At 36.3% G+C, this 11,518-nt stretch overlaps 1 protein-coding gene and 1 long non-coding RNA gene across 14 annotated transcripts in view; one reads left to right on the top strand and one right to left on the bottom strand.

Annotated features, from left to right (window-relative positions):
• Positions 1-11,518, bottom strand: part of ZFPM2 (zinc finger protein, FOG family member 2) — a 448,057-nt gene that overhangs the window by 305,674 nt on the left and 130,865 nt on the right. The window contains exons 1-2 of one of the 13 annotated variants that reach the window (XM_083450427.1): positions 6,719-6,835; positions 2,926-3,095 (exon numbers count right to left, since the gene is read on the bottom strand). The exons of 7 other annotated variants lie outside the window; for them this stretch is intronic. The gene's annotated coding sequence lies outside the window, so the exon portion shown is untranslated. Of the gene's footprint in view, positions 1-2,925; positions 3,096-6,718; positions 6,841-11,518 lie in introns of those variants that run through there. 5 more of the 13 variants (XM_083450431.1, XM_083450422.1, XM_083450424.1 and 2 more) reach the window with 5 other exon arrangements.
• On the top strand, positions 6,873-7,724 carry LOC310682238. The gene is made up of 2 exons (XR_014513798.1): positions 6,873-6,998; positions 7,403-7,724. It is a non-coding gene; the product is annotated as an uncharacterized lncRNA (long non-coding RNA).

An 11,518-nucleotide genomic window follows, 5' to 3' on the forward strand; every position in this document is an offset into this window, starting at 1 on the left:
TCAGTGTCATAGTCAGAGGCAGCAGCAGACACTGTGGTACAGCTAAGCTACTTACCTGACCTCCATCTGGCTGAAACAGAAGGAGTGGCATAAGGAAAATGCTCCATCCAGCAAGAGTACTGGGTTGACTCTGACTCTGCCAGAACATATGCAACATACCAACCTTGCCACCCAACACCCTTTTTGTCTTGGTATGCTGCAGTGACCCAGCCAGACAGTGGTCAGGTGAGCAGCTCGGCCACACCACTGATGGTCAGAAGTATGTAACGAAACTAATGAATTCAATTAACAAAAAAAAAAAAAGCTTTTAGTTTCATATGTTGTGTTAAGGGCTTTCCATGTTCATTCAAGCTCCAAAATTGTATGAACGCTGCTGCCATAAATATAGCACTTTAAAGCGTATTTCCTTCTAGTCAATTAAGTGAAAGAATGGGCAAGACAGACATTAAAGTTATCCTAGAGACAGCACAGTGCCATGCACGGAGGTAGCACCATATTGTACACTCCATATTCAGAGCATCATGGTGGCAATCATTATCCGTGCCAGCTCTATAATTACCTTTGAACATGTGCAGAGTACAATTGCTAAATGAATCATCGAAAGGTAGGTTTTCAGATCAGAGAGTACATCTTCCTCACAAGCTTCTCATCCCGAAAATGCTTACAATGAAACTCAATAGTAACCTAAAGCTTGAATCATTCCAATACAACAAACTCAAAAAGTATTAAACTCTTTTTCTCTCTCTCTCAGCTTTTCTGCTCATTCTGCACTATGAGGAAATAGCAGCACACAGTACAGGTTTTTTTGTTTCAGGATTACAAAACGAACAAAAACCCTATGAAGGAGATATACAGAAGGAGTGATGAGGAAGGCTTCACCTTTATCCTGCACTGAGCAAGGTGGTTGGACTAGTTGACCTTCAAGATTCCTTCTAACATTTAGCATTCTATGCAGATGGTATTGGCTGCCAGTTAGGTACTTGTAACATGGAATGGTAGCTTGCGTTGCATGATAGCTCCAGTGGCACAGACACCATGTGTATATTCCAGTGAACAGATAACATTTGCCCAGACTTTTTATATTTTCCCTTCCCCACCTATTTAATTCATTCAAAATAAACAATTTATTATTCTTTCTACCCCAAATTCAGCATGGACCATGCTCTAACTTACTTCTCCTATACTACAGTGGTACCTCGGGTTAAGTACTTAATTCGTTCTGGAGGTCTGTTCTTAACCTGAAACTGTTCTTAACCTGAAGAATCACTTTAGCTAATGGGGTCTCCCACTGTCACTGCGCCACCGGAGCACGATTTCTGTTCTCATCCTGAAGCAAAGTTCTTAACCCAGTGTAATATTTATGTGTTAGCGGAATCTGTAACCTGAAGCGTATGTAACCTGAAGCGTATGTAACCCGACGTACCACTGTACTAAGTTTCAAATCACTTAACCTTTTTCTAACTAGAAGTCCTAGAATCTACTACACTTCCCTACTTGCTTGTTATAACGGTGAGATGCAATTTGATTTATTTACATAGGACTACAATTGCTGCCCTATAATTCATATAGTGTATACCTGCACATATACACATACATATACATTTTCATGTATTTTAACTCCTTCCAACCCCTGCCCACTCCCCTTCCTTTTCTGTCCCTCACACATTTTGCCATTTTCCAGTTGACCCTCTCTGCCTGTCGTTCATTCTAACTTCACCCAACATTTAATTCCCTCACTCAGCCCTCTTTCACAACAGATTTGTACTAAGTATCTGTGTGGAACACCCTCATGAAATCCAATAGCTAACCCTGGCCACAGAAATGCTCCGGTAACAAAAACTAGAAGTGTATACCACTGTTAGAGAAAATAACAGAAATGCACTTTGACGTTTCCAAAACAAACCATTTGCAAAAAAGCACAGTACAAATGGAGAAATATTTTTTTGGAAATCCATTCCAGCAAAGTCTATGGGGACAAAACACAGCATCTGTCAACATGCCAGAATGTTTCATCAAATATTTAATTCATTCAAAATAACTCATTTCTTGTGTTTTCTACTCCTGATCCAGCATGCAGCACCCTCAAACATACTTACCCCTTCAAGTTTAAAATGTACTGAATGATGTTCTAACTCTAAATTGTAGAACCAATCCCTTCCCTCCAGTTTTAATTATTATTATTATTTATTAAATTTGTATACTGCTCTATACATGCAGGTCTCAGGGCAACTACAACATAAAATCTCAGTATAAATACACAAAATAAATAATAAAGATAAAAACAACCCAATAAACCTCCCCCCCCCCCAAAAAAAAACACATTTTGAAAGGGCATTAGATGCCAATTAGCCAAAGGACTGGTTAAACAGGAATGTTTTTGCCTGGCACCTAAAGGTGTATAGTGAAGGGAGCCACTGCAGAATGGGGAGCCACTGCAGGAAAGGCCCTTTCTGGTGTTGTCACCCTCCAGACATCTTGTGGAAGAGGCACACAAAGAAGGGTCTCAGAAGATGATCTCAAGGTCTGGGTAGATTCATTTGGAAAGAGGCGGTCCTTGAGGTATTGTGATCTTTAGCCATTTAAGGTTTCATAGGTCAAAACAAACAAGTCTCAAAACTAATTGGCAGCCAGTGCATTCAGGCCAGCATCACTGTAATATGCTCATACCAACTTGCCCTGGTGAGCAACCTGGTTGTTGAATTCTGCACTAGCTGAAGTCTTCAGAGGCAGCCCTATGTATAATGCATTGCAGTAATCTAACCTTGAGGTTACTAGAGCATAGACAACAGTAGTTCGGCTATCCCTGTCTAAAAAAAGGTGCAGCTACACCACCAACAGAAGCTGATAGAAGGTACTCCACGTCATTGAGGCCACCTGAGCCTTAAGTGACAGCAAAGGATCCAGGAGTACCACCAAGCCACGTACCCGCTCCTTCAGAGGAAGTGTAACCCCATCAAGAGCGGGCAATCTCTCAGTCATCTGGTCTAGGGAACCACCCACTAACAGTGCCTCAGTCTTATGTGGAATGAGCTTCAGTTTGTTGGCTCTCACCCAGTCCATTATCGAGGCAAGACACCAGTCCACCACTGCCTCACCTGCAGATGTAAATGAGAATTCGAGCTGAGTGCCATCGGCTTATTGCTGACAATGTACTCCAAACCTCTGCATAACTCCACTCCGGTTAACCCCCCATTTTTCATTATAATTAGCGAATTGCAATTCTGCCAATTAATCCAACAATTACAGTAACATAGCAGCCAAGATGGCAAAGAAGTAACAGCCAGTGTATTGGTTCAAATAGGAATTAATGCCACCAGAGTTATAGAACACCTGTACTATAATGTGTACAGGTGTGTACAAAACACTACTGCATTACTAACAGACATGCAACTCTCTGTATTCTGCCCCACTTTTGCAATAACACTGGTGCTGCATGATTGTTGTCTTGTATTCTTGTTACTTCTTGAGCTCTTCTAAAACCCAATATTTGCATTTACTCCAGATCAGGGGTGGGGAACTGCATCCAGCTGGCAGGCAAGAACTTTATCTCCTCCATCAGCCAAGTCCAACATGTGGGCCTTACCATGCTCTAGTCAATCACCTGATGTTATACTGATGTGACCTAGCTTCTGCATTCAGAATAGCACAGGCTACAAATAGAAACATTTTATTCCTTCCTTCTTTCATTTTTTATTTTGCCCTTCCTTCCAAAGGAAGAAGCAAGCAAGAAAGCAGAGCTTTGTCATACACATGTCAATTAACAACAGTAGCAATATATCGGGACCATAGTTGGAAAACAAGGTCACATATCCCATTTCTTGCTCTTGATCAAGGTGATCCATCAGTGTGACCAAGGCCATCTTGGTCCTAAAGCCAGATCTGAACCCAGACGGAAATGTCTCTAGATAATCCATGTAATCCAATAATGCGTCTAGCTGCCTTGCCACAACCCTCTCCACAACTTGCCCCAGGATTAATGATAGTGTATATTATAAGGCAATTACATTAAAAATAAAATATTGGAAGTAATTCAAGGCTATGGTATTCTTAATAAGATGATAATAAGGGCAATGCATTTGGTGATGGGCCAGTTTTATTAAAAAAAAAAAACCAACAGAAAAATCTGGATAGAAGTCTGGATTTAAAAACTGACGGCATTCTTAAAATCATTCAGAATGTAAAACATCTGATATGAAAGATGAACTGTTTCTGGTGCAGGAAGCAGCTCAGAATTCAGAACTTAGGATAACAGCATAGGATAGATAAGCTTCTTTCTGCAACATGGTGCCTATATTAGCATGACATTGAAATCTAAGACACAGAGCATATTTCCAAGACAAAACTCCATACTGCTAGTAGGAGGTTAATAAAACAGGCAACACACATGTTGAAACTACAGAGCTACCTCTGTAGAAAGCAGCATCCGTCTACTTATGATTTTAAAATGAAGATCCTAATCTTTGGTGAAGGACTTCTACAGATCTTTTAGCAAAAAAAAAAAGTAAATAAAGTTGTTTGCCATAGGCAGGCTATTTTACTGCACACTGAAAGGATGTTTTCTTAGAATTTAAACTGTATTGAATCCTTTACCATGAAAGTGTGAAAGTACTACAGTGTGGATGAAGTAGATGTCTAGATTTCTTTCTGGGCTTTAACTTATTCACTTCAGTATATCAACTGGGGCCACATACAGAGTTCTCAAAGGTTCATATACACCACTTAAAATTGATTTTTACCAATGTCTTGAAAGATGGTCCCAGCAATTAAGCACCATCACCCTCTCTCGCTTATATCTGAACCTAGGTACTCAAGGTACTCTAAAAAGGAAATTGCAGCATTTCCTACTCCTTCTATATGTCTAAAATGGTTGTTTAAAATGTTAACCTTTTTATTATCATATTTTCTCCAATTCCCATTTGTGTTTCTTGCATAAATAAATCAGAAAGGCAACTGTGATTACAGTGAATGGCTACATAATTTTAGTTTCTATAGGTTAGGATCTCAACCAAATAATTAGAAATGGGGGTTTCAATATTAAAATAATGGTTAAAATGGGGAATAAAATACATTTATGTTATCTGTAAAATAAAGTTTTGTTGAAAAGGGAATTTATGTCTACCACAGACTAGACAGAAGTCTTCAAATGCTAAAAATATTTATCCTGAAAGTTATTTTCAAAGTTATTTTCAAGATACTGTTAAAAAGCTTCCTCACAAAAAGCAAGGTGTAACGGTTAGATCATCAAACTACAGAGACTGAAAAGCGTTTTAACATATTAAGCTTTTAAAAACAAATGTATTCAGTCAGTTAATGGCCAAATAGCATCTGAAAAACAAAGTTCTAGGTAAAACATTTTAAAATTATTTTTTACACCAAATATCTGTGACCAACTGGTACACAAACAAGCTAAATGAACTGAAAGACTGAAATCCTAAAGATACTTATGAGGAATTCAGTCTCACTGAACATTTTTAATCTAAATGTTAATACTTTTACAGTAATGCCATTTACTTTAGTAGAGTTACACTATTATGAAACAGCATAGATATTGAATGCAATATTTCCCTCTCTATTTTTGTTCCTATAACTTCTAAAAACAATCTGCCAATAGCTGACCACTACTGGATAAACAGAATTTCCTAGCTAGAAAAAGAATGTTTTACATGTCTTCCATACTGTGAATGTGTGTGCTAAATATGCTTTTCAAACTTGAGCTTCAGTGTTCTTTTTTCCTTACCAGTAACATTTTCTGTTACTGCTAATCACTCCAGCCAGAACATCCCCAACAAATACTCCCACTTAAATGAGATTTTCTACACTGCAGGGCTAATCATAAAATTACACAGTCTAGTTCATCTAAGTAGCTGATTGTTACTTTCCATTTATAAATATAGCTGATCCTGATAATTTTGGCTACATTACTTTTTCTTTTCTTTCTTTGATTCATCACTCCTGATTTTCTTCTGGGTATAATTAGATGGTTCTCAATTACCTAATAAGAGGTGTGGCCCTCTAGAACAGACTGAGTTATCAAGCTATTTTTCTTACTTACATTTTAAAAAATCTGCCAAAAGACTTGTGAGAGGAAGAGAGAGGTGTGAAAATCTATTAAATGAGTTGAATAAGATGAGGAGTTAGTATATAACCAAAAGTGAAGCTACCTACAAAAATGATGTTAGTGTATTTTACTTCATCTTACAACATGGAATATAGTTTATCAAATAAAAGCACATACCTTTGTCAAATATCATTTACTTTGCAAACATGTAACAGTTGCTTGTGGCCAAAAACTTTTAGTGCAGAAGTAATAACCAAATTTTACAAAGACAGACATTGAAACCTAAATGCTAAATAGATTATTCATACTGTTGACAAAGTATCTGACACAATAAATACAATCTTGTATTGAAGGGTGGGGGCTTTCCTAAAATCTGCTGTGTCATATTCTTACAGACCGGAATTTCATGTTTCTGATTATGGAAGTATACATCATTAGATAGGAGCCACATGGATAACAGTAATTGTAAGAATTTGCTTAAAACGAGCTTTTAAAAATAAATTTATTCTGTAGTTTAGACATTAAGAAAGCATTGTTTTGTGAGGTGCAACAAATCACTGAGAAGAACATACACTGCTGCCATCCAAATTAATCTACAGGCTGCTTCAGACTGCATTCAATATTATCAGCAATACAGCACCTTGAAAAAAATCATCTTACCGATATTAAGCCAACAGCATTAGCTAAAACTCAACTGTCCTTTGGAGATTTGACCCTTGAAACTCAGAGTAAAGAGATACATCATAATGGATTTCCACTGAGTATAAAACTGTCCAAAATCTAAATTCAAATCCCAGCTGTCTACATTCCAGTTCTATGACAGTTGCAGCAATTTTTTTGTAACTGTCCTGAAAATCTTTTGGGCTGAACAGCATTATGTTCTAGTTCTTCAATTTGTTGTCCTTGAATATAAATATGTCCCAGTGAGATTTATTTTCTAGTAAGTGGGTTAAGGATTGCAGCCTTAACGTTGGTATAAAAGCTGTACCTTTCATAATAATAGCCAATTGTTAAGTATATTAGGTATGTGTGTTTGGAATTTGTAAAATATAACCGTTAAACACTACTTAGATTTTTTTTTTTTTTTAATGCTCGGGCCAATTACGTGTGAACCTGTCAAAAACTAAGGGTCACTCTATAATATTCTTGCAGAATATCTGGCTTGAATTTAACTTTATTATGCAAGCACAGATGCTATGATTACAATTAGGGCTGCAATACGCAGTTACCTGGAAGTAAGTCCCATTGAATTCAATGAAACTTAATTCTGAGTAGACATGCATAGTACTGTACAGTATTGTAAATTTCTCTGAACTTTTCTTTTTGATTGTTTTATTTTAACAGACCTTGAAAAGTTAAGGCACAAGATAAAGAAAAATGTAATCCAATGCCCCACCTTGTGGGAACCCAGTATTCCCTGACACTACACAGAAAACGACCTTTACGTCCTTCAGACTTCCCTAACAGACCCCATCATCTATCGCAAAAGCCAAATCATCTGATCCTAAACTAACTGTCAACTGCTTGCGATGGTAGGGAAGCCAGACATCAATCAATCAGTTTTTATCAGAGGTGCTCTTCGTTTTTGCTGTTGTGCTCATCTTATCATCTGACCCAGTTGTAGGCCTGACTTCAGAAGCTTAAAAGAACTTGATGGCAAAATATGCATTTGTTTGTCCAAGATGTCCATTCTTCTAACAGTGCACATGCATTTTTAGAAATCTGGTTTTTAAAATTACCTCTCTGCTATATCAAAACATTTTTAATTATATTCCCTTGCAATTGCGGATTCCTTTAACAACCAGCTTAAAGTCTTCCTAAATTTATTATTCAATGTGCTCCATATCTCTATATGGCACATAATGAAAAGTTACCTGAAATAAAATCATAAATATATATATTTACAAAATCAAGGTTTGTGCTACATATTCTCATTATAAATTCTGACCTTTATAATTACTGTTGCAGTGCACGAAACAGAATGCTGACATGAGCAATGATTGTGCCCAATTTTACTACAATTAAGGCAGTAATCCTGTACTGTACACACTTACCTGGAAGTAAACCCCATGTAGCCAAGTGGGGCTTACTTCTAAATACCATGCAAATAACTGCACTCTAAGAGTCTGATGTTAAGTAAAGTAAAGGGTTACTGGTTCAAAAAAGTTTAAGTATTTCAATTTAAAAACAACTGGGATTACTGCTTTTCTAAAGTAAAATTACGCATATTAATTTCTATCCAAATTCAAAGTAGGACATTTTATACAAAATCAGAAGGCTGGAAAAGTAAAAGCTTCAAGAATACCACCATCACTAAATTTTGGATTCATATTTTTCATATTAGAACCAATAAGCATTGTGGTACAAGCCCAGGCTGCGAAAATGTATGACCAGTTCTGGAAGACTACTGAAAATACTATTTGTAAGATGTAAGAATCTAAAGATGTTTCAGAGAAAAGATCTATTTCAGAGATGGAGGATTATAAAAATAAAATCTGAAAAGCAAAATAAATAAAGTAAACCCAATAAAAGGTCAAATGTAGTCATATGTTTAGGAGAGGATAAACAAACGTATTTTGAATTGATCCATTAACTGCAAACAACCTTTCCTCTGCTGTAATTAACACTAATCAGATATAAGAATGATGTTTGTTAGTTCATTGGTAATATTAAGTTTAATAAGTAAAATGAATTGCTATCCTTTTATCACATAGATACGTCATATTATACAATAGGATGCAAGCACATAAACTAGACTGAGGTAGAATATTGTCACTGGAAACAGTCTGTATATAGTAGAACTGTATTCAAAAAGTTGTTTTAAGTACCCAGCTTTACCCAGCTTTTTAACTTTCTGGGTGATTCAGTGTTCATTCCCAAACTGGAACACATATGCTTACTTTCATATGAAGTTATACTCAACTGGCTATATAGTCAAAGACACAAAAGGTGAATACCGAATGTATCAAATCCAATAAAGGCAAGCATCTAAGTATTACTGTTAACAAGAAATATTTTTTTGGAGAAAACCACTAAATAGTATATTTCAGATGATATTAGTACAACAAAATTTAGTTAGGATAAAATGATATAATATGAGGGAAAACTTCAAATGTCGAATAAGAATAAAACCTTTTAACTGTTCTATCTCCTCTTCTGTATTTCCAGTACAAATACTAACTCAAAACAACCTGTGACACAACTTATTATCAGTTAATCATAGCCTCCAAAAGCTTAAAACACAGACTACTGGCTGAAAAAACACAATTACTCATCAATGCAATTGTTCCACATAACATACAGGAAGAATTTCGGATGGGAAACCCAAACCGCTTGCTGCTATACACCTGTACTATTCTGAATAACCCATAACTAATCTTATTCACCATGTAAACATAATAATCAATGTAACATTTCTTTGTGTTAAAATAAGAAAGCACATTGGATGCAAGATAAAAAGTCCCAATATAGAGTCTGTGGTTATTGCACAATGCAAATGAAGTAAAAACAACAACTATTCAGTGATATTTTGAAACACAGGAGTCAATTAAATATATACTTTTCATTTTCCTACCAAGCTCTAAACAACTTGGGCCTAAAATGGCTAGTGGATGCATCGTTCCCTATATGCAATCTTAGATGCAATCAAGTTTCAATGACAAGGACAAATAGAAGGTCTCTACCAGTAACTTCTTCACTGTGATTGAATGTCCTTCTGACGGTTTGCTAAAGCTTGAGCTCAAGCTTCTTCCTAATGCAATACAAGACTCAGGTTAAGAGTTTTTATTTTGTATGTATTCTTAAGTTTTTGTTTCCTAATACAGTGATTACTTTCTGAGACCCTTAAGAATGGATTGAGAGAGAAACTCATCTGAGTAATCAGAAATATTCAAGCACACTGCAAAGTAACAGAATATTAATACAATCCTAACCTCGAAGAAATACCTTTTCCTTTCCTATTCCTCAACATACAAATGTTGTATCGGCTGCAAGACTGGAGGGTTCACCACTAGAACAGAAGACTGAAAATATTTTACTGGATGCCCCCCCCCCAATCAATTTTATATATCACTTCTTGAATTTGTTCAAACATGTGTAGGTAGAACTGAATGTTGCAACTGTATATTTACTTCTAAACAGATTAAATTCAGTACGGGGGGAGGGGAATTAAATTGGTGACAGCCATCCACAGCTGTTACCAACTCACGATGGCAATACCTTTTCAAGGCATTAGATAAAACTAAGAAATCAATGAAAAGATGTCAATACCAAGAACTGAGTCATTTGCCACTTATAAGCACCATGCATACTTCCATCGGTGTTATATTTTATATATATCCATTAGTCCCAAAATGGGTGGTTTTGTGGGTGAGAAGCTATTACAAGCAACAACACTACTTATACCTTCTACCTGAATAATGTTTTTAACAAGGCTATTGCAGAAGGAAACACACAAGGAAGGATAAATGAGTGTGGGAATTCTACATGCACTTCTAAACAAGACTACACATATTAGGGCTGGCTGATGTTCAGAGCTTCCTAAAGATTGAGCTGTACGTCTCAACAAAGTGATGTGTTTGTATGTCAATATTTCAACAAAGTGCTGTATATATGAACACCAATGCCCTGGAGAGATTTTCAACAGAGCTATACATCAATATTTTATTAAGGTGAATAGCAACAAAGTGGAATTCATATTTCGTTTTTACAGGCTCATGAAATACTTTTATCAGTTCAGCAATCTCCAAGGGTACATCTAACTGATTAGGCTATATTATTCAGATTGCCTCTAGTTTCTGTTTGCTTGTCATTATTCCACAAGTATCAGGGAAACTGATTTGTCGTCTTCCCATTTTTTTTCTTTTTTAATGAATTCTACCTGGCAGTGCCTAACAAAACACCTTCCTACTCCACCCAACACTGTCACCTCTATACATCAGTATGCCTCAAAACCAAATGCAGACTTTCAAGGTAAAATAATACTGCTCTATAAAAACAACGGAATTAGCACACTTTCATTCTAGACATGTTTGTCAAATGCACATATTACTGTGCCTGAAATAATCCAAATGACACAATTCTCTCTCCTTCCCCCTTTGTGTCATCTCAGAAAGACAATCTGACAGTAATAGCATGACACCCTCTTGGACATACCTCTGGGCATTAATATTTAAATCTTTCCTATCCCTTGTGATTGAAATTCAGCCTCTATTCACAAACAAAAACTAAATCAATGTTCTTAGAGTTCAAACTAGATCCCTAAACAGTTTGCCACTCTCCATGCACAGATAAGATAAACTTTCTTTGACCCAAGAGATGAAGTTGCCATGACGATCAGAGAGTCTACTTTCTATATTGATATTTGCTGATGTAACAACAAATAGAACCAGATCCTAGGACTGATAATGGTGATTAATTAATACTAATATTGATCCTTACAAGCAAGAGACAAGGCTATTA

The sequence above is a fragment of the Podarcis tiliguerta genome, assembly GCF_965153285.1.
Source record: "Podarcis tiliguerta genome assembly, chromosome: 7".
Lineage (NCBI taxonomy): Eukaryota > Metazoa > Chordata > Lepidosauria > Squamata > Lacertidae > Podarcis > Podarcis tiliguerta.